The sequence below is a fragment of the Lithobates pipiens genome, unplaced genomic scaffold, assembly GCF_037356315.1.
Source record: "Lithobates pipiens isolate NorthernLeopardFrog02 unplaced genomic scaffold, aLitPip1_a1.2 Scaffold_13, whole genome shotgun sequence".
Lineage (NCBI taxonomy): Eukaryota > Metazoa > Chordata > Amphibia > Anura > Ranidae > Lithobates > Lithobates pipiens.
Window position 1 is genome coordinate 320,745,241 of NW_027507718.1, and position 21,680 is coordinate 320,766,920.

General features: G+C 44.8%; 1 long non-coding RNA gene across 1 annotated transcript in view; it reads right to left on the reverse strand.

Annotated features, from left to right (window-relative positions):
* LOC143975005 (uncharacterized) overlaps window positions 1–21,680 on the reverse strand; it is an 81,346-nt gene that overhangs the window by 4,340 nt on the left and 55,326 nt on the right. The window lies entirely within an intron of this gene.

Genomic DNA, 21,680 nt, shown 5'->3' on the forward strand with positions numbered 1-21,680 from the left:
CTGGAAGGTCAAGAGTAGAGACTACTTCAATAAAATCTTGAGAAAAGCAGCTTTGGAGAAAAAGGGGAGTTGATCAAACCAGTGTACCCCAGGGCAGACATCAACTATGTAAAGAAAAAAATTGCTAACCTGAGGAGTACATTTAAAAGGGAGCTGAACAAGGTCCTAGAATCTGAGAGGTCAGGAGCAGCAGCGGATTACCTATATGTCCCCAGGCTGTGGTATTACCACAGCCTGCGGTTTTTGTCTGACCAGACAGAACCCAGGCCATCACTGTCTACACTCCCTTCCACATCTGATGAGGCCACAGCTCCAGAGATACACCCAGGTCCTGCTGCACAGGATGAAGAAGTGGTGGAGCCCAGCTTGCCCAGGTATAGCATTGTTAAACATATGTGCATCATGGCGGTCAGTGGTAATACCAGCCACAAGACCACCAACGAGGCTGTTGGTCTGGGGATTTGCACCCCTACCCTCTTTACTACTTTTTTCTTTTTTTTTTAATGGTTTTGTTGAATAATGATTTTATTTGTTGTATTTTCTATATTTTTGTATGCATAGAATGCACTTTTTGTTTAAGTTCTTTATATTTGGATGGCAGATAGCATCTCTAATTTTATTTTTATTTTATTAAGTATAATAATATTATTCTTGATAGAAAATGAAAGTCTTTTAAAATACGTATGGCAGAACTACATCAGTATCACCAGCAAAGCAGCTTCATTTTTATCTCATTAAAGAAGAAGAGAATGTGCGCTGTGTTTCAAGATTTCATAATTTGTCGTGTCAAAAATGTTAATTCTCCATTACAAATGCTAGTTTACAAGACCGACCACTTCTGGCTTGTCCTTGCTTCTGAGCATGCATGTTTGTACTTTGGACTTTTGTGTGACAAACTTGTGCACACACGAGATAAAAATCTGACGACAGACCGTTGTCCACCGAAAATTTACTAGCCTGCCATCCAACATTTGTTGGCGGAAAGTTGACCAACAGTTGTCTGATAAAGCATACTAACAGTTGGATTTTAGGCAAATAGTCTGTCATCACACAATTCCCGGATGAAAATCTGATCGTGTGTACAAGGCATTAAGATTAGAAGATTTACAAGGACCTGAGTAACAAACTGAAGCTGAACTCCAGCTCATACTTTTTAAGCAGATGTGACAGAGAAAATTGAGTACTGTCCATGATACTTTTTTTTATTTGCACTAACATATCATTTCTCATGGATGAGCTTTCAGGGTGTGTCCCCTTCTTCAAGGTCCAAGCAGTCTCACAGACAGTAATCAATTTTCTCTGAGATATAGAAATTAATACCATGAATGACCATTTTAAGCACCCCTGCCAGCGGTAGATGGTTTGTCTCAACCCTCTAGCTGCTACTTTGTCTGGGCAGCTTGGTCTGCTAAAGTAAGTTAAACAATAACAGACTTACTGGCAGGATCACAGGTTGAAAATAAAATAATAAAAAGCCTATAAAAATAAACAAATGCATCTAAGAATCGATGAGCTGCAATATAATATATTTTAGCTTTTGGTTTTAATACCACTTTAGGAGAACTCTGAAAACACACAATCAAAAAAGGAGCAGATGAAAACTCTACATTTCTACTTATATTATTGATCATTGACATCATTAATCATTAGAAATCTAGAATTATTCTAAAAAACAATTGTTTTCATATTTGCAAAATGTGATTTTGTAAGTACTTAAAGTATACCAGTGTGCATATGATAAAGCTTTAGGCCCCTTTCACACGGAACGGTTCCTTGATGATCCGCCCCGTGAACATCTGCTTACTTATCCCCACTGATCCGGTGGATGATAGGGCGGTCCCTGCACACTGTGCAGGGACTGTCCTGTCAGATCTCTGCTCTCCTCTATGGAGGATTTTCCTCCGTCTGCAGAATCAGACCATAGCGGAGACGGATGATATCGAGTGTCAGCGGATATACATGCATCCCCTTAGGGATGCATGTATGTCCATATTTCATCCGAAAATGGATGGATGAAATCCGGACATATGGTTCGCACGTGTAAAAGGGGCCTTACTGATATGATATTGCAAGCACTTCCGCCTGCAACTGAATCCATAGGGTGCTCTGATATGTGAATTTTAATCAGTTTGTTTGTCTGTATCTATCACATCATCTAAATATTCAGCGAACACAAAAATGCAGTTTTTAGTTGCAGAAAGACTCAAAATCTGTATAATTTCTAATTGATTGTTCTCCAGACTGTGTTGTTTTTACAAAAGCTTTCCCAAGATGTGCTCTGTTTGGAAGCTGAGACTTTGTTTGTATAGATGTGTCCTAACAGTGAACCAAAAAGTCACCAATAAAGAATTTATTCAGGTGTTCCTACAGCAATAACAAGTATAACTTTATCGCCATGCATACCGTGCAGCAGTAAGTAATTTACACATAAAGAGCCTTATTTCGTTGGCATCATATAAATAACTCCATGGCCTAGGTTTCTAATAAAAAGCCACATCATTTTTCTCACAGAACCCCATATTGTAATTGTGAGTGATGCTAAACATAAAAATTGTAAAAGCTTTGCAAATATACGGAAAAATTCAAAGAGAATAATATCAGTTGGCGAAGTGGTAGCAGGAATACTGTTGAGAGCTGAGACTAATAACAGTTGTAATATTATTGTAACAGTAAAAATCGCATAACTATAGCTTATACATATGCTAGTATGAAAGACATGCTGTTACTGTTTTAGAGGAACAATAGGATATGCAATTCATCTGGCTGTAGGCAATTTTTACTAAATCATGGTCTTTGAGTTGCAATTTTTTTTATTTTTTTTATTCTTGGTTGCAGTTCTTTGTTAAGAGAAATGTTTTATTCAATAATGATCTGTAATTGTATTATAAAATAGTTAATGCATAAAACTAAATTTAGTATAAGAGAAAAGCTGGGCATACACATGTAGTTTTTTCTTTTTAGTTCAATCAGCGGGTTGAATGAAATGAAAACTATATTTGGTAGAGACTCCCCTCTACCAAAATACACAGATCAGAGCTTGCAGCCATTGACTGCATGTGCTGATCGATTGCTGGTTTTCCAGCAGGACTATTTGGCAGAAGCCAGTTTTAGACTAACTTTTGTTAACCATTTAACAACCGGCCCATAGCCGAATGACGACGACAGGGCGGTTGCTTAACTCTGGGAGGACATACTATAAGGTCCTCCCAGAATTCCGCTCTCGCGCACCCCCAGGGGCGTGCACTCGAGAGCATCCGTGACCGTCGGGTACACAGGATCACGTAAACGACCGCTCATCGCGCCCGTTTACCAACGGGAATGCAAAATCATTCAGATATCAGCTTTTTTAGCCGGCGATACCGCCGATTCCCTACACCATAAGAATGATCATAGCGGCTGTTCCTCTGCTTGATCGTTCTTACAGGAGGCGAGAAGGGACGCCCCCCCTCCTGCCGCCCTCCAGTGCTTCTACCGACTCGCCAATACGATCAAAGTCAGAATTGTTTTTTTTTTTTATTTTAGGCTTCCCAGCCTAGAGGTGAGATGTGGGGTCTTATTGACCCCATATCTCACTGTAAAGAGGACCTGTCATGCCATATTCCTATTACAAGGGTTGTTTACATTCCTTGTAATAGGAATAAACATGATCAAAAAATTTATTTTGGGGAAAAAAATGTCAAACTAAAATAAATAACCATAAAAAAAAGTAAAGCTCCCCTGTCCCCATGTGCTTACATGCAGAAGCGAACGCATATGTAAGTCCCACCCACATATGAAAACGGTGTTCAAACAACACAAGTGAGGTATCACTGTGAACGTTAGAGAAATAATTTTGGCCCTAGACCTCCTCTGTAACTCAAAACATGTAACCAGTAAAAAAATGTAAAGCATCACCTATGGGGATTTTTAAGTAGTAACTAGGGATGAGCTTCGTGTTCGAGTCGAACGTATGTTGGACTCGAACATTGGCTGTTCGTCCGTTCGGCGAAATCTGAACATTTTGGTCCGTTCGTGTCAAATTCGTGTGCGATGGCGCAGTGCATTGCTGGCTCATGATTGGCCAAGCATGCACTGTGACCCCGCATGCTTGGCCAATCGCAGCGCCAGCAGCGAGGAGAGCCATGATTGGCCACAGGCAGGATGCCTGTGGCCAATCATAGCTCAGGCTGTGTAGTGCACGCCCCACACTATATAAGGCCGCCATCGCGGCGGCCTCGTGTAGTGTGTTGGCGTCTGAAGCAGTGGGTGTTCTGTGTACCTTCAACACAGTACACACCGATCGTTTTCGGCCGATTTTCTATCTTGCTGTTGTGTAGTGGTTATTGTCTGTGTGCCCTGACCGCAGTATACACCGCTATATTCACCTCACCTATATAGCTAGTGATCTATCTTTTATAATAGAGCTTGCAGTCAGTAGTGTTAGGAGATAGTGCGTGCTGAGTTAGAGTAGGATTTTGCAATATCAATCAATTGGATCGCTCTACAAATGCTGTCTCATGTACCCCTTAAATGGACAAAGCCTACTTGATCTTTATGCGCAGCCACTGCGACCATCAAGTGCAGCCACTGTGCCTATCAAGCGCAGCCACTGTGCCCATCAAACGCAAGTACTGTGCTCATTAAACGCAGCTACTGGTGCCACTTTGGTGCTCAAAATTTTTGAGGAGGCGCAAACAAACTGAAAAAAGAAAATCAATTGCGGCCATTGTGCCATCAAACTAAGCCACTGTGCCCATCAAGCCCGACCACTGTGTCTATCAAACGCAGCCACTGTGCCCATCAAGCGTAGCCCCTGTGCCCAGCAAGTTCAGCCACTGTGCCCATCAAATGCAACCACTGTGCCCATCAACCACAGCCACTGTGCCCATCAATTGTCACCATCCTGCCCATCAAATGCAACCACTGTGCCCATCAACCACAGCCACTGTGCCCATCAATTGCCACCACCGTGCCCATCAAATGCAACCACTGTGTCTATCAAACGCAGCCACTGTGCTCATCAAACGCAGCCACTGTGCCCATCAAATGCAACCACTGTGCCCATCAAACGCCGCCACTGTGCCCATCAAATGCAGCCACTGTGCCATCAAACGCAAGCCACTGTGCCCATCAAATGCTGCCATTATGCCCATGAAACGCAGCCACTGTGCCCATCAAAGGCAGCTACTGTGCCCATCAAGAGCAGCCATTGTGCCAACTACCATACCTATCAATTGCTGCCAGTATGCCCATCAATTTCTGCCAGTGTACCCATCAATTGCCGCTCCTGTGCCCCATCAAATGCTGCCAGTGTGCCCATCATTTGCCGCTGCAACTGTGCCCCATCAAATGCTGGCAGTGTGTATCACCCCGGCACTTGCCTGTCTCGCAGCGGGTCAGTGGCGGTGTCCTGCGTGCTCCTTGATGTCTTCTTCCGTCCTCTCTATCAGGCGTCCAATCACAGCGTCTGATGTTTCAGCCAATCAGGTGACAGATAACAGACCCGAGCACCTGATTGGCTGAGAGGTGGTTCAGTGTTAGCAAAGTGAATTCCTTCGCTTTGCTAACAAACAATTGAGTGAGCAGCAAACGCACAGCATTGCACCCGCTGTTCACCTTTTTGGGTGCCTATTAGAGTCTACGGCTCTAATCAGGTGCTTCCAAAAAAAAAAAAAACCCATCACTATAATTCAGGTGCCCAGCGCCAGAAAAGGGGCCAGACACCTGAATAGGGGGTGTCAGCGGGGACTATAAATAGATTCATGCAAGGCATAAATCTATCTATGGTGATAGAGCGGTGACAGAAGAGAGGGGGCAGCGCTCCTGCTCCCTTTACGGACGCACTGCCACTGTATGTTATACTTTTCATTTAAAGCCCCTCTCAGAGATAAAATCCACACCCCTGCCTGTTGTAGCCACTTCCTATTGGATGGGCTATGGTAAAAAAAAGGTGGACGTCCGCAGAGACGATTATAGGAGACTGGTGGTCCCCTGGGTCGGTGGTACTCCTAACAGTGGGGATGTGGGATCTAGTTTGGGGATTTACGTAGGTATATCTGGCTTCACACAGTAAGGGGGAAAAGGCCTAATAGAAAAAGATAGTGGGTATTTAAGTCAAATAATGAAGAGGTAGAGAAAACATTTTGGGAGCCCAATGGATCCAGCAAATTATGCATTCTAATTATTTTCCTATTGCATTCTTCTTTCTTTTCTCCAGTACCACTACATTAAACTCCCACTTAAATTAATATTTTATTGCTTCATAGGCAGAACAAATGTCATTTGTAATTATATGGCAGAGGTTGCAGTGTGGTGGCACCAGCACCAGTGCCTAAGGCCCAATTTTTCTGCATCTGTTTAACAGGGGAGTTTAAGTACAATTTTTGATGCAATGCTTTGCAGCAGGGCTAATTCCTGCAATAAAACTAGAGTATATGGAAGAGGTTGCAGTGTGGTGGCACCAGCAGCAGTGCCTAAGGCCAAATTTTTCTGCCCCTGTTTAACAGGGACATGTAATTACAATTCTTGATATAATATTTCACAGGAGGGCCCCTTCCTGTGCCCACCCAGAGTAACGGTGAGGACCACAACCACCAAAGGTCAATTTTTCTACCACTGTTCAACAATGGCATGTAATTACAATTCTTGATATAATCGTTCACAGCAGGGCGCTCCAGCACCCACCAAGAGTCACTTTGAGGGCTTACAATGTTGTGGCAAAACCAACACCTTGTTCTGCCATTTCTGCAGAGCATATAGGGCAGGCCCCTACTTTCAAACATCCAACTTACAAACATCTCCTACTTGCAAACGGAAGGAGACAACAGCAAGTGAGATGAAAAAAGATGGACGACAAAACAAATTATACAGGGGTGATAACCCTTCCCTATGTTTTCCAAAAAGCTTAAAAATCGTTTTTTGGACTGGAGCTACACTTTAAAAATGTACCAGTTGAAAATTACAAACAGATTCAACTTAACACAACAAACCTACACAGTCCCTGTCTTGTTTGCACCGCCTGTATACTGCTGTTCTGAGTATATAGGGCCTGGGGGCCACACGCATTTCCTTTTTTTAATATGGGTACAGGGTTCCCCTTAATATGCGTACAAGACCCAAATAGGCTGGTAATGGGCAGGGAGGGCTACCCATGCCATTTTTCTCAATGATTTTCAACCATATTGCAGGAACCAGATATAACATTAAAACCGCAAGCAGTTTTAAATGGTGTTATTTCCGTTTAATGTCATTTTGTGCAGGGACTGTTCTAAACACGGGAAAGACGTGGCACTTCACAGGCATACTACAGACCCGGCCGTTTTTAAAACTTTTTTTTGCATTGACCCATGTCCCCTGGGGCAGGAGTCAGGTCCCCAAACCCTTTTTAGGACAGTATCTTGCATATTAGCCGTTAAAATTAGCACTTTTCATTTCGAACGTTCGAGTCCCATAGACTTCAATGGGGTTCTAACGTTCGTTCGAATTTGGGGTCCGTTCGAAAGTTCTGGTGTGAACCGAACCGGGGGGTGTTCGGCTCATCCCTAGTAGTGACGTTTGGCACCATTCCACGAGCGTGCAATTTTGAAGGGTGACATGTTAGGTATCTATTTACTCAGCGTAACTTCATCTTTCACAGTATGCAAAAACATTGTGCTAACTTTACTGTTTTTTTTTTTAAGCACAAAACTGTTTTTTTTCCAAGAAAAAGCGTTCAAAAAATGTCTGTGCAAATACTGTGCGAGATAAAAAGTTGCAATGACCACCATTGTATTCTCTAGGGTCTTTGCTAAAAAAACATATATAATGGAGTTATATGTCATTTTCTATCAAATAAATGATGATTTTTACATGTAGGAGAGAAATGTTAGAATTGGCCTGGGTGCTCCAGAACGCCTGATGGTGCTCCCTGCATGTTGGGCCTCTGTATGTGGCCACGCTGTGTAAAAGTCTCACACATGCGGTATCACCATACTCAGGAGTAATAACAGAATGTGTTTTGGGGTGTAATTTGTGGTATGCATATGCTTTGTGTGAGAAATAACCTGATAATATGACAATTTTGTGAAAAAAATAAAAATAAAAAGCAAAAAAAAATCTTGATTGTGCAAAGAATTGTGGGAAAAAAAGGACAACTTCAAAAAACTCATCATGCCTCTTACTATTTACCTTGGAATGTCTTCTTTCCAAAAAGGGGTCATTTGGGGGGTATTTGTACATTTCTGGCATGTTAGGGTCTCAAGAATTGAGATAGGTCATCAGTCCTTCAGGTGTGATCAATTTTCAGATATTGGCACCATAGCTTGTGGACTCTATAACTTTCACAAAGACGAAATAATATCCACCAATTTGTACTTATTTTTACCAAAGATATGTAGTAGTATAAATTTTGGCCAAAATTTATGAAGAAAAAATACTAATCTGCAAAATTTTATAACAGAAACAAAGAAAAATTCATTTTTTTACAGAATTTTCGGTCTTTTTTCTTTTATAGCACAAAAAAAAACAGCAGTGTTTAAATACCACCAAAAGAAAGCTCTATTTATGTGAAAAAAGGACAAAAATTTCATATGGGTACAGTGTTGCATGACTGAGTAATTGTCATTCAAAATGTGAGAGCATCGAAAGCTGAAAATTGGTCTGGTTATTAAGGGTGTTTAAGTGCCCAGTGGTTAAGTGGTTAAACAGACACTGTACACACAAACAGAAAGTTGTCCAGTTCCTGCTGAACTAGCCGATTTTCAGTTTGTGTATACCATGATGTACAGTAGCCTATATGCAAAGTGTGAGCTGCCGTAATTACTACATGTGATGCCAACACAATCGGTATTCACATACAAACACCAGTTTATAGTAATATTTTTGAATAGCTTATCTTTGAAACTAAAATGCATTCTTCCATAACTTAGTTTTTAAGGTGCCCTGTACACACGGTCGGACTTTCTGACAACAAAATCCATCAGATTTTTTCCAACGGATTTTGGCTCAAACTTGTCTAGCATACACACAGTCTCACAAAGTTGTCGTAAAATCCGATCGTTCTGAATGCGGTGACGTAAAACACGTACGATGGGACTATAACCAGGCCAGTAGCCAATAGCTTTTATCTCGTAATTTATTCTGAGCATGCGTGGCACTTTGTCTGTCGGAATTGTCTATACACGATCCTAATTTAAACGATCAGATTTTGTTGTCGGAAAATTTTAGACCCAGCTCTCAAACTTTGTGTGTCGGAAATTCCAACAGAAAAAGTCATATGGAGCCCACACACGATCAGATTTTCAGACAACACCATCCGATCACACATTTTCCGTCGGAAAGTCCGACCATGTGTACAGGGCATAACACATCTGTTGATCCTGCTGGTCAGTCGTCACTTCCTTTTTTTGGGGTGAAAACACTTACACACTAATATTGAAATTACCATAGGTGTTGTCTCACTTGTAGTCACAATCTTCTGCTCAATGTCAGGTGTACAAGTAAACACAAACTTTCTCAGAATATCCAATCTCTCTAGTAGATTACATTTTGCACCTACTGTATATTGCATTTAAAAGAGAAGTATTTTTTATTTATTTTTTATATTTGTAGCACTGACCCCCGAAGGAGCAGATGATTTTATTGGACTTACCGTTATCCTCTTCACCTCGTATGCGTCTAGGGGTTTCCCGAGGTAGATGGCCCAAAAACTGCAGAGACTGACGACAGATCCACTTAAAGGGATTTTTATTTGCAAAAAGTAGTTAAACAAACAGTCTCTCAGTACAGGATCAGAGGGTTTAGGTGAAAAGTCCAGGTACTCTTAGCATCAAAGTTAGAATGAAGAATAACTCTCTTACTTTGAATAAATCCAGAGAATAGCCATTCACAGCTGGATCCTCACCCTAATTGGATAGTCCTTCTCTCACCAGACCTAGCAGGCAACAGGGTGTTTGAGTCAGGAACAAGTCTCTGCCACCAACTTTGTTATAGAACATGTAAAGGAAACTTGAAACGTGTAGCACACTCGTGTGGTACCAGTATCTTGCAGCCGGGCTGGTGATACCACACGAGATTGGATTCACTTGGGTCCTTCAGCTTGTCCAGGCTCTTGTTGAGAAGCCAACCCTTGCGTGGCCTTCTCCCGAAGAGCCCTCCCCTGGATAACTTCACAGTTGCTGGGCTTCTCCACTAACCGAGACGGCACCGGACCACCTCCAAATCATTCTTTCAGTTTCCTCACCTCGGGCTAGCCAGCCCTGAGATGTAAAGTCGAGTGGATCCGCATCCCAGGCCATGAAAGTCCTGGGGGCTGGTCAGGAGTACCAGGACCATGCAGTCAGAACATACTTATGGACCGGAAACCCTGAAACACATGACATCCGCATCTTAAGTACTCCCTCCCAAAAAGCACAGCAAGAGTGACACTTCCACTGGACTGGTCTTGAGAGAACGTAACCTTAAAGCACCCAACTATACTGTGTTTCCATACCTGCCAGAAGTGACAGCGCCCCCTATGGCCAGGCAGAACACCATTCAGTCCAGTCAGACTGATGCTGAGGTCAAAATTTAGAGTAATCAAACCCAAACCAAACTTCAGTTTAAAGGTAACATTAAATTTAAAAAACACACTCTTCAGGAGCCGGCGCTACATATTCATACTTACCTACGTGGATGGAGCATTAGACTGATGCTGCAGCTGTCCTCTGCTGCCTCTTCACTGAGAACCGAGCCACCGAAGTCTGCCGATGGCTCAGTTCTTTCCCTCCCGGAGCAAAGAGATACTTTCTGTCAGTCAACATCTCTCCTGCTTAGTTCCTCCATGCTCTTTGAAGGGCTAAGCTGTGGAGGGGCGGGGATCAGCCATCTCAGTGGCTCCCTGAGACTCCCATCAGTCAAGGCAGCTGGCGGAGTCAGACTTCTTCGACTGAACTTGGTGACTTCAGCGGAGAGCGGACTTCAGACCGCTCTCTGCTAACAGGTCACAGGAGTGCAGAGGCGAAACACCAGCCTAAAAAGCTCAGGCTTGACTTCCCCTTTAGAGATAACTACCAAACTATACAAAGTGTTACTTTAATAGCAAGTGCGATATATTAACATTTGTGATTTTGAAACATCTAGAAATTGTCTGTCCTCTAACCATCATATACTGTTGATGGGTTATCACTGTTTGCTTAAGATCACCTATGTTTCTTTTTAACCAATAGGGTAAAAAATGAGTATTGAAGTATGGCCACCTGTCATGTACCTGGTCAGAAGCCAGAGTGCTGAAAGGGCTCCCCTTGTGGCTAAGTGCACAGCACCCCTGAAGGTTATAATAGGAGAAGAAGCACGCGGTACCAGCTGTGGTAGGAGATGATTACCAGATATTAGCAGGAACAAGTAGGATGCAGGTGTCCCTCAGAAGTTCCAGGCACACTTGGCAGCAGGGCGGGACAGGAAGCAGGATCAGGAGCCAGGCCAATGGTCCTGTACAGGTAATCAGGCAGCAGCGGAGTCAGTAGCATAAGCCGGGGTCAGAGCCAGGGAAGGAGACAAGACAGGTCAAAGGCAAGGTGGTTCGGTAATGGGAAATCCAATATAAGAATATACAGAAGTACAGGAACACAGGGGGCTGACAATCAACCAGCAACTAGTTAACAGATCAGCTGTACTTTTACAGGCCAGAGGTCAGCAGAATCTATTACGTCCTGTGTGTGCCTTCGATGCTGCCACACACACACACACCTGTGCCAATTCGCACAGGAGCACCCATGCCGAGTATTGGCAATGTTGCCAGTTCTCCTCCGGCTATTCTGCTGAAACCACTGTAAATATATGGCCACGCATTTTCTAGAAGTACACATATACCTTTCCCTTCATTCAGTTTAGCTATGGCTAAACATTTCCAGTAAATGAGATTGAACCAACGTTTCGAACAATTGAGTCATGAAGGGCAATTGGGACAGCTAACCTTTGAGCTAGCTAACCTGTTTCCATTTACCTTGTGGCCTCCTCAAACGGTGACAGGACAATGCATGCATCCCTGATCATGCCACATCCTGCCTGTGGCCAATCATGGCTCTCCTCGCTGCCGGCGCTGTGATTGGCCAAGCATGCGGGGTCACAGTGCATGCTTGGCCAATCATGAACCAGCAATGCACTGCGCCATCGCAGTGCATTGTGGGCCGTGAGCGCCACACGAATTTGGCGCGAACGGCCCATAATGTTCGGAATTCGCCGAACGGGCAAACAGCCAATGTTCGAGTCGAACGTATGTTCGACTCGAACACGAAGCTCATCCCTATTTCTGGTGCGTTCCCGTGAGTTTATGATGCTTTTTACAGCATTCCAGTACAGTCCAGTGCAAGAAAAATGCAGCATGTTCTATTTTGTTTTCTGGAACTTGAACGTGCTGGAACTGCAAGCATTGGTGTGAACTATGCCATTGAAAACCATATAACCTACTTTCTATGCATTTTTGATGCAGAAAAAAAAACGCACTGGACTGCAAGTGGTATGAACTGTTCACACCACATGCAGTTATGTGCAGTTCCGTCCGCTTTTTTTCTGTATTAAAATGGATGCACGGTGTTTTCCATGTATTTCAATGGCTCTAGTTTACACCATGCAGTCTGTTTCTGGTCAGTTTCCGGTGCAGAAACTGACCAAAAACTGACTGCATGGTGTGAACTAGAGCCATCAGAATACATGTAAAACTCTGCATGCATTTTGTGCAGAAAAAAAGCGCACGGAACTGCATCCTATAAATATTCAATAAATTCACCTGGGGGATCCCATAACTTTTTTTTTAATTATGGGACCAAGCATGTGTCCAGGACAATGAGTTTGTTTATGTAGCATGCACTGAGCATCTTTTTATGAATGAGTAGTGGTAATATGCCCCCTTACTTATTCATATAGGAGAGGCAGGTATCTGGGTGCCCAATTATTGTTAAAGGGGATTTTCAGAATCCTGCCCTCAGAGTTCCACAACTACTGAGCCAGGGTTGTCGGGAAGATCAATTGTCCTCATCAACATGGGAACAAGCTACCTTCTATGTTATGGGGTATATTTTTCAGGAGGTGGGTGGTGCCATCCCCTTATTCTGTCCTACCAGGCTGCATGCAGGGTCTGGAGTGGATTTTTGTTCCTTAATTTATGTGTGGAGCTCCCCTTTAAAATCCATACCAGACTCAAAGGGACTGGTATAGAATTTGAGGAGGACCACATGCTTTTTTAAAGGTTCCCCCTAAAATTCATAAACTTTGCATCATGCTTTTTTTTTTTAAATTTTCCCTTTCCTTTTCTTAAATAAAACACCTGCTGTAATTCTAAGTGACTGTCTAACATCCATTTTATTGCTAACATTACAGCTATCTCTCAACTCATCAGTCTAAAGCCTTGTACACACGATTGGAGAATCCGTCGGAATGTGTCCTATCGGACTGTGTTGTCGGATAATCCGGCTGTGTGTGGTATGCATCGGACTGATTCCGTCGGAATCTCCGTCGGACCCAAATTTCCAACTTGTTGGAAATATTTCCCGACCAACTGGTTCGATCTTGTCCGAAATTGTTGCATACACACGGTCGGACAAAGTTGTCGGAAAATCCAATCTTTCAGAACGTGATGACGTAATTTCGTTACTATGGGACTACGTTCAGGCTAGTAGCCAATAGCTTTGATGTAGGAATTTGATCTGAGCATGCGTGGCACTTTGTCCGATCGGAATTCTCTACACATGATCGGAGTATGTCCTATTGGAGCATTTTGTCGGAAAATATTTCCGGCAAGTTGGAAAATTTGGTCCGACGGATATTCCGACGGAAACAGTCCGATGCAGACCACACACAGTCGGAATATCCGACAAAACTCTCCGATCGGACACATTCCGTCGGAATCTCCGATCGTGTGTACAAGGGCTAAGACTGGGATGCCATTAAACTCATGTGTGTGTAAAGGCAAGCATCCTAACACTTGTGATAATATAGTGTATGTTAACTTTAATAAACAGTCTCAGGGCCTAATTAAAAAGCAGCACATAAAGTACACACAAATGTACTCTGCTCTCCCCTGCCTTTAGGACTGCAGCTGTCAGAGTCCAACAGTGACCTCAAAGTCATATGACCAGATGTCCTCCAATTATGGAGCTCTTTCTGTTCCGTTATGAAGACAGATGTTCATGGGGCTCCACTGCCTACGCACCATGGCCAGATTTTTATGAATGGTATAAACTACTATTAACCACTTCATCCCAGGAAGGATTTACCTCCTCCTGACCAGAGCACTTTTTGCGATGGGGAACTGCGTCGCTTTAACTGACAATTGTGCGCTCGTGCAACGTTGCACCCAAACAAAATTGACATCTTTTTTTATCACAAATAGAGCTTTCTTTTGGTGGTATTTGATAACCTCTGTGGTTTTCATTTTTTGCCCTATAAACAAAAAAAAGCGACAATTTAAAAAAAAAAAAAAAATATTTTTTTTACTTTTTGCTATAATAAATATCCCCCAAAAATATTTAAAAAAAAACTAATTTCTTTCTCATTTTAGGCTGATATGTATTCTTCTACATATTTTTGGTAAAAAAAAAATTTAATAAGCATATATTGATTGGTTTGTACAAAAGTTATAGCGTCTACAAAATGGGGATATATTAATGGCATTTTTATTATTCATTTTTTTGTTATTAGTAATGGCATCAATCTGTGATTTTTATCATGGCTGCGATATTATGGCGGACACATCGGACACTTTTGACCCTATTTTGGGACCATTGTCATTTATACAGGGATCAGTGCTATAAAAATGCACTGATTACTGTGTAAATGACACTGGCAGGGAAGGGGTTAAACACAAGGTGGCGATCAAGGGGTTAAGTGTGTCCTAGGGAGTGATTCTAACTGAGTGGGAGATTGCCTCACTAGAAGATGACAGAAATCACTACTTCCAATGACAGGGAGCAGTAGATCTCTGTCTTGTTGCTAGGCAAAACAGGGAAATGCTTTGTTTACATCTCCCTGTTCTGCCAATCCGTGACATGATTGCGGGCCCCCAGCGGACATCGAGTCTGTGGGACCCGTGGGCGCGGTCACGAAGTATGAGGCCGCGTGTGCCCACAATGCCGCAATTTAAAGGTGTTGTGCCTGTACGCCCATTTGCCCAGAGGTGCCATTGTGCCGACGTATATCGTTGTGCACTGGTTGGCATGTGGTGAAAAAGATAGTGGATAGTAATATCTGCTCTTTGTTATAAATGTGTCCCTTAGTGGTTAAAAACCGTACTTGGCAAACATAGGAGATAAAAGGTCTAGGGACCTAAAAATGTAAGTACATAAACACACGCAAAACTTCACATCTTTACATTCTTGTGGCTTTTATTCAAAAAAGAACCTTCCAGAAGTTATGAAACATATACATGAAAATGTACAGCTAAAACAAACTGACAGGCCTTCAGTCAAACTGAAGGACAAACACAAATGGCAGCCGGGTAATGATATAATCAAAGACGAAAACAGTGAGGAACACCAAAGGGAATAGTCAATAATGATAAGTCAGGTAATGATCTAATAACATCTCAGTTGAAAACAGCCAAGACAGATGCAATCCATAACCACACAATGAAAAGTATTGTGCGTGCACATGTGAGGTATAAGACATTTCTGTGATGAATGGTCTGCACAGAATTAGAAATAAACTGCTTGAAAAAGAATGATGTATAACAATTTCCTAATTTCGTTTGAACATTTAAAGGAGAAATCTAGTTCTGCACAATTTCATTTCTTTTCTGACAAATTGGGTGCATCTATTTGAGTGGCATTTTATTTAACCACTTGGGTACCGCGCTATTGCAAAATGACGGCAATAGCGCGGACCCACATTTTCGGGACTACGTCTATTGACGTAGTCCCGGTTACGAGCGGCCTGCGCGCCCCCTGAGGGGCGCGCGCGGCGCGCTCTGTGATCGGCGAGTCCGTGAGACTCGCCTGATCACCGATCCGTGTAAGGGGTCGATCCCGACCCCTTATCACGTGATCAGCTGTCAGCCAATGACAGCTGATCATGTGATAAAACGGAGCCGGTAATCGGCTAGTATTCCTCCTCGCGCTGACAGCGCGAGGAGAAAAAAAAAAAGCCGATCGCCGGCGGCCGTGTTCGGGACATCAGTCCCGATCACGGCCAGAAATTTAAACGGACACCTGCCCCCTGCCAGTGCCCACCTGCCACCCGCAGTGCCATCCTGAAATAAAGTAAGTGCCCCCCTGTCAGTGCCACCCAGCAGTGCCCATAGTGCCCACAGTGCCACCCAGCAGTGCCCACAGTGCCACCCAGCAGTGCCCACAGTGCCACCCACAGTGCCACCCAGCAGTGCCACCCACAGTGCCACCAAAATCTGCCTCAAAGGTGCTGCACCCCAGTGCCGCCCATCAGTGCCCAGCAGTGCCGCCCATCAGTGCCCAGCAGTGCCGCCCATCAGTGCCCAGCAGTGCCACCTATCAGAGCCACCTATCAGTGCCACCTATCAGTGCCCATCAGTCCCATCTATCTGTGGTACCTATCAGTGCCCATCCGTGCCACCCATCCGTGCCACTTATCCGTGCCACCCATCCGTGCCATCTTATCTGTGCCCATCTTTGCCCATCAGTGCCGTCTTATCTGTGCCCATCGGTGCCGCCTTATCTGTGCCTATTAGTGCCGCCTTAACTATGCCTATCAGTGCCCACCAGTGCAGCCTATCAGTGCCCACCAATGCAGCCCATCAGTGCCCACCAATGCAGCCCATCAGTGCCCACCAATGCAGCCTATCAGTGCCGCCTAATCAGCGCACTTCAATGAAGGAGAAAAATGACCCGTTTGCAAAATTTTATAACAAACTATTAAAACATGATTTTATTTTTTTATTTTTTTGCATCTTTTTTTGTTTGTTTAGCAAAAAATAAAACTCCGAGCTGTAACTAAATACCACCAAAAGAAAGCTCTATTTGTGGGAAAAAAATGATAAAAATTTCATTTGGGTACAGTGTTGTATGCCCGCGCAATTGTCATTCAAAGTGCATCAGCGCTGAAAGCTGAAAATTGGTCTGGGACTGAGGGGGGTTTAAGTGCCCAGTAAGCAAGTGGTTAAAGCTAAGAACTGTCCTGTGGCATGTGCCCAAAGTATAAATGTTATACATACAGTCTTTCTGGGAAGCTAAAGATACAGTAAGCATCCACCTGCATTCACGCTTAAAAGGAATGTATAATTTCAATGATTTTTTAGATATATAGTATATGTAAAATAGATCATATTAATGTAAATAAACTTTTAAATATAATTATATTAGTAAAAAAAGAAAAAAAAATTTATGTATAGTTTGAAATACAATATTTACATGAGGACAGCCATATTTGTTCATTACAAATGCACGATCTGCTTACTGCTTTGTAGCAGAAAACAATGGTTTTAATTAACTGATCCTTCTAACAACAAAGCTGTAAAGCCTAACTCCATGTTTTTTTCAACCATAGTTCATTTGGACCAAGCTGATCTAAAGAATTATTTACTTCAATAGCACATGCAGCAGATTTCAACGCCGTATGAACTGTATGTAGCCTCAGCTAAGAAACTTCATTCCACTCCTGGAACAAAATCAAGTCAGAATGAGTGCTGCTCAGCCATTCACAGGAATTTTTGTAAGTTATGAATGAATACAAAGCCTCCTCTGATTGGCTGAGATGGGGATCATGATGTCATCCACCAAGATGTCCTCTTCAGTCAATCAGAGGGAGCTTTGTATTCATTCAGAAAACAGATAAAGCATGAAGTTATTCTTTATGTTGGCCAGCTCACTAAAAACAATGCACTCCACAAGTGAACACACTTGTGGCTACCATATTTATCAGTGTATAACACGCACTTTTTCCCCCTTTAAAATTGGGGGAAAGTCGATCCCCACTGTCTGTGAGCTGAAAATAGCGAGCGCCGCCAAAAAATACAGAGCGCCGCCAAAAAATACAGAGCGCTGCCGAAAAATACTGAGTGCCGCCAAAAAAACCGAGCCAACTGCTCGGCTTCGCTCGCAGTCCTGCCTCCATGCTGTTTCTGGAGTGAGCGCTGCCGAAAAAGACTGAGCCGACTGTACTGTGTACTCGGCTCGGCTCTGCTAGCAGTCCGCTTAGTCTGGACGAGCCGAGCCGAGCTGAGTACACAGTACAGTCGGCTCTGTCTTTTTCGGCAGCGCTTGCTCCAGAAACAGAAGGGAGGCAGGACTGCGAGTGAAGCCGAGCAGTCGGCTCGGTCTTTTTCGGCGGCGCTCGGTATTTTTCGGCGGCGCTCGCTCGGTCTGTCTCGGCGGAGGGAAATTTAAACATGGGCAAGGCTGCAAATGGCGCTGTGCAAGCTGAAAATGACACTGGCAAGCTGAAAATGACACTGGGCAAGGCTGTAAACCATGCTGGGCAAGGTGCAAATGATGCTGGGCAAGCTGCAAATGACACTGATCATTCTGCAATGATAGACAAGGCTGCAGATGCACACTGATAAGGCTGCATGAATGGGCATTTAAATGTAAGTTTTTTTTCCTTAAACTTCCCTCCTAAAACTTTTTTCCTTAAAATCCCCTCCTAAACTTGGGGTGCGTGTTATACGCCAGTGCGTGTTATACGCCGATAAATATGGTATATGTATTTTAGCACAGGTATATCTTTTCTCTATTTCAGCGCAAGTCAGTGTTTTGATTCATTTTCCTATACATTTCCAGGATGTGGTGCTAAGTAGGGATGAGCTTCGTGTTCGAGTCGAACGTACGTTCGACTCGAACATTGGCTGTTCGGGCGTTCGGCGAAATCCGAACTCTTGGTCCGTTCGCGTCAAAATTCGTATGGCGTGCGCGGACCACAATGCACTGCGATGGCGCAGTGCATTGCTGGCTCATGATTGGCCAAGCATGCACTGTGACCCCGCATGCTTGGCCAATCGCAGCGCCAGCAGCGAGGAGAGCCATGATACACAGTATCATGCACAGTATACATCTGTATATACCCCTTTATCTCTGCTGTTTTCTGGTTGTTGTCTGCGTGCCCTGACCGCAGTATACACCGTGATATTCACCTCACCTATATAGCTAGTGATCTAGCTTTAATAATAGAGCTTGCAGTCAGTAGTGTCAGGAGATAGTGCGTGCTGTCTGCGTGCTCTGTACCCAGTACATACCGCTATAATCCACCTACATAGCTGTTCTCTATTTGGGCCCAATTGCCATCTGCAGGAGTTATTGGAAGTTGTGTGTGCTTCCAGCACAGCACAGTATACATCTGTATATACCCGTTTATCTCTGCTGTTCTATAAAAAAGGCATCTGCAGGAGTTAGTGGGTGTTGTGTGCCTCCAGCACAATATAAACTACCCAACTACTGTTTTACCCAACTCCCTTCAGGCCATTACCATGTCTGGAAGGCCAGCAAGGAGAGGCAGACAGGCGCGAGCCGATAAAAGAGGGCAAGCAGGCTCTGTGTCTAGAGACAACAGTGCTGGTCGTGGACGCGGTGCATTGTCATCAGCACGTGGCCATGGGACATGCTTGTCCTTCTTTTCTGCAGCTGGACATGTTGAACCGCAACATGCCAACGACTTGGTAGAGTGGATGACCAAGCCCTCTTCATCCTCCTCATCCTCTCTCACCCAGTCTCAGGGTAGTAGCAAAGCAGCTGCCAACACATCGTCTTCCCTCCTCTCAATGTCATCATCAGTGACTCCTTCCCTAGACCCACCACGTCCTCCTGAGGAGTCTCCTGAACTCTTTGAGCACAGTGTTGGGTACATGCTCCAGGAGGATGCCCAGTGTTTGGTGGGCTCTGATGATGACACTCAGCTAGAGGAAGGCAGTAGCGTGAGCGCAGAGAGAGGGGATGCTCAAGAAGGACAGCAATCTGGCAGTCATGTTCCACAAGCTGCAGCATACTGCCAGGTTTGCTACAGCGATGAAGAGGGAGGGGATGATGAGGGCACTGACTCCACGTGGGTGCCTGGAAGGAGGGAGGAGGAGGAGGAGGAGGAGGAGGCACATGTCCAACGAGGCAGGATGCCCTCCGGGGGCCAGCTTAGGGGCAGCACACCGACTGAGCGCTTCCTCTGCACGTTATTCTAAAAGTTCTTTGGTGTGGGCCTTTTTTGAGACGAGTGCATCAGATCGCACCGCTGCTATTTGCAACATATGTCTCAAGCGTATCTCACGTGGCCAAAACATCAGCCGCTTGGGCACCACATGCTTGACCAGACATATGTTGACCTGCCATGCAGCTCGTTGGCAAGCATACCTCAAAGACCCACACCAAAGAACAAAGCGGACCTCTCCTTGCCCCTCATCAGCTGGCATCTCCAACCCCACTAGACCTTCAGTCCTCTCTGAAACCTGCTCTGAGAGGAATGAAGGTGTAGAATTAGGTGTGTCACAGCCAAGTGCTTCCGGGAACTCTGCTAGTGGTACATCCACATCCGATTATAGCAGGCAAATGTCCCTGCCCCAGCTGCTGGACCGGCGGAAGAAGTTTACTCCCAGCCATCCACATGCCCAGCGGTTGAATGCTAGCTTGGCTAAATTGCTAGCACTCAACTGCTGCCTTTTCAGTTGGTAGACTCGGCCCCCTTCCGTGAGTTTGTACAATGTGTGGTTCCTCAGTGGCAGGTCCCCAAACGCCACTTTTTCTCACGGAAGGCGATTCCGGCTCTCTACCGGCATGTGGAAGGCAATGTCCTTGCCTCGCTGGACAGGGCGGTCAGCGGTAAGGTGCATATTACCGCTGACTCATGGTCCAGCAGGCATGGACAGGGACGTTACCTGTCTTTCACGGCCCATTGGGACACTCTTCTGGCTGCTGGGAAGGATGCAGGACAAGGTGCAGTAGTGTTGGAGGTTGTTCCGCCACCACGCCTCCAAAATGCTACTATTGGTTGTGACACACCTCTCTCCTCCACCCCCTCCTCTTCTTCTTCCTCCATGGCCTCTTCCAGTGCTCTGTCCTCAGAACCAGCGGTGCTCCGTAGGCGTTGCAGGGGCTACGCAAGTACGCAGGCAAAACGATGCCATGCCGTGCTTGCGCTGGTTTGTTTGGGGGACAGGAGCCACACTGGGGCGGATGTTTTGTCAGCTCTGCAGGGGCAGGCCGAGAGGTGGTTGACGCCACGCCAGCTTAAGCCAGGAATGGTGGTTTGCGACAATGGCACCAACCTCCTCTCCGCCCTCCGACAGGGACAACTGACCCATGTGCCCTGTGTAGCTCACGTCCTTAACCTGGTGGTGCAGCGGTTCTTGGGCAGGTACCCCGGCTTACATGATGTCCTGAAGCAGGCCAGGAAAGTCTGTGTGCATTTCCGCTGATCATTTAATGTCTGTGCTCGGCTGGCTGAGCTCCAAAAGGAGTTGAACCTGCCCAAGAACCGCCTTATATGTGACATGCCCACCAGATGGAACTCAACATTGGCCATGCTGCAGCGGCTGCACACGCAGCAGAGGGCCATCAATGAGTACCTGTGCGACTACGGCACCAGGACAGGGTCAGGGGAGCTTGGTTTTTTCTCACCACGCCAGTGGGGCATGATCAGGGATGCATGCACTGTCCTGTCACCGTTTGAGGAGGCTACAAGGATGGTGAGCAGTGACAGTGCATGCATCAGTGACACTGTACCTCTTGTCCACCTCTTGGAGCATACGCTGCGTGGAATAATGGACAGGGCACTTGAGGCAGAACAGAGGCAGGAAGAGGAGG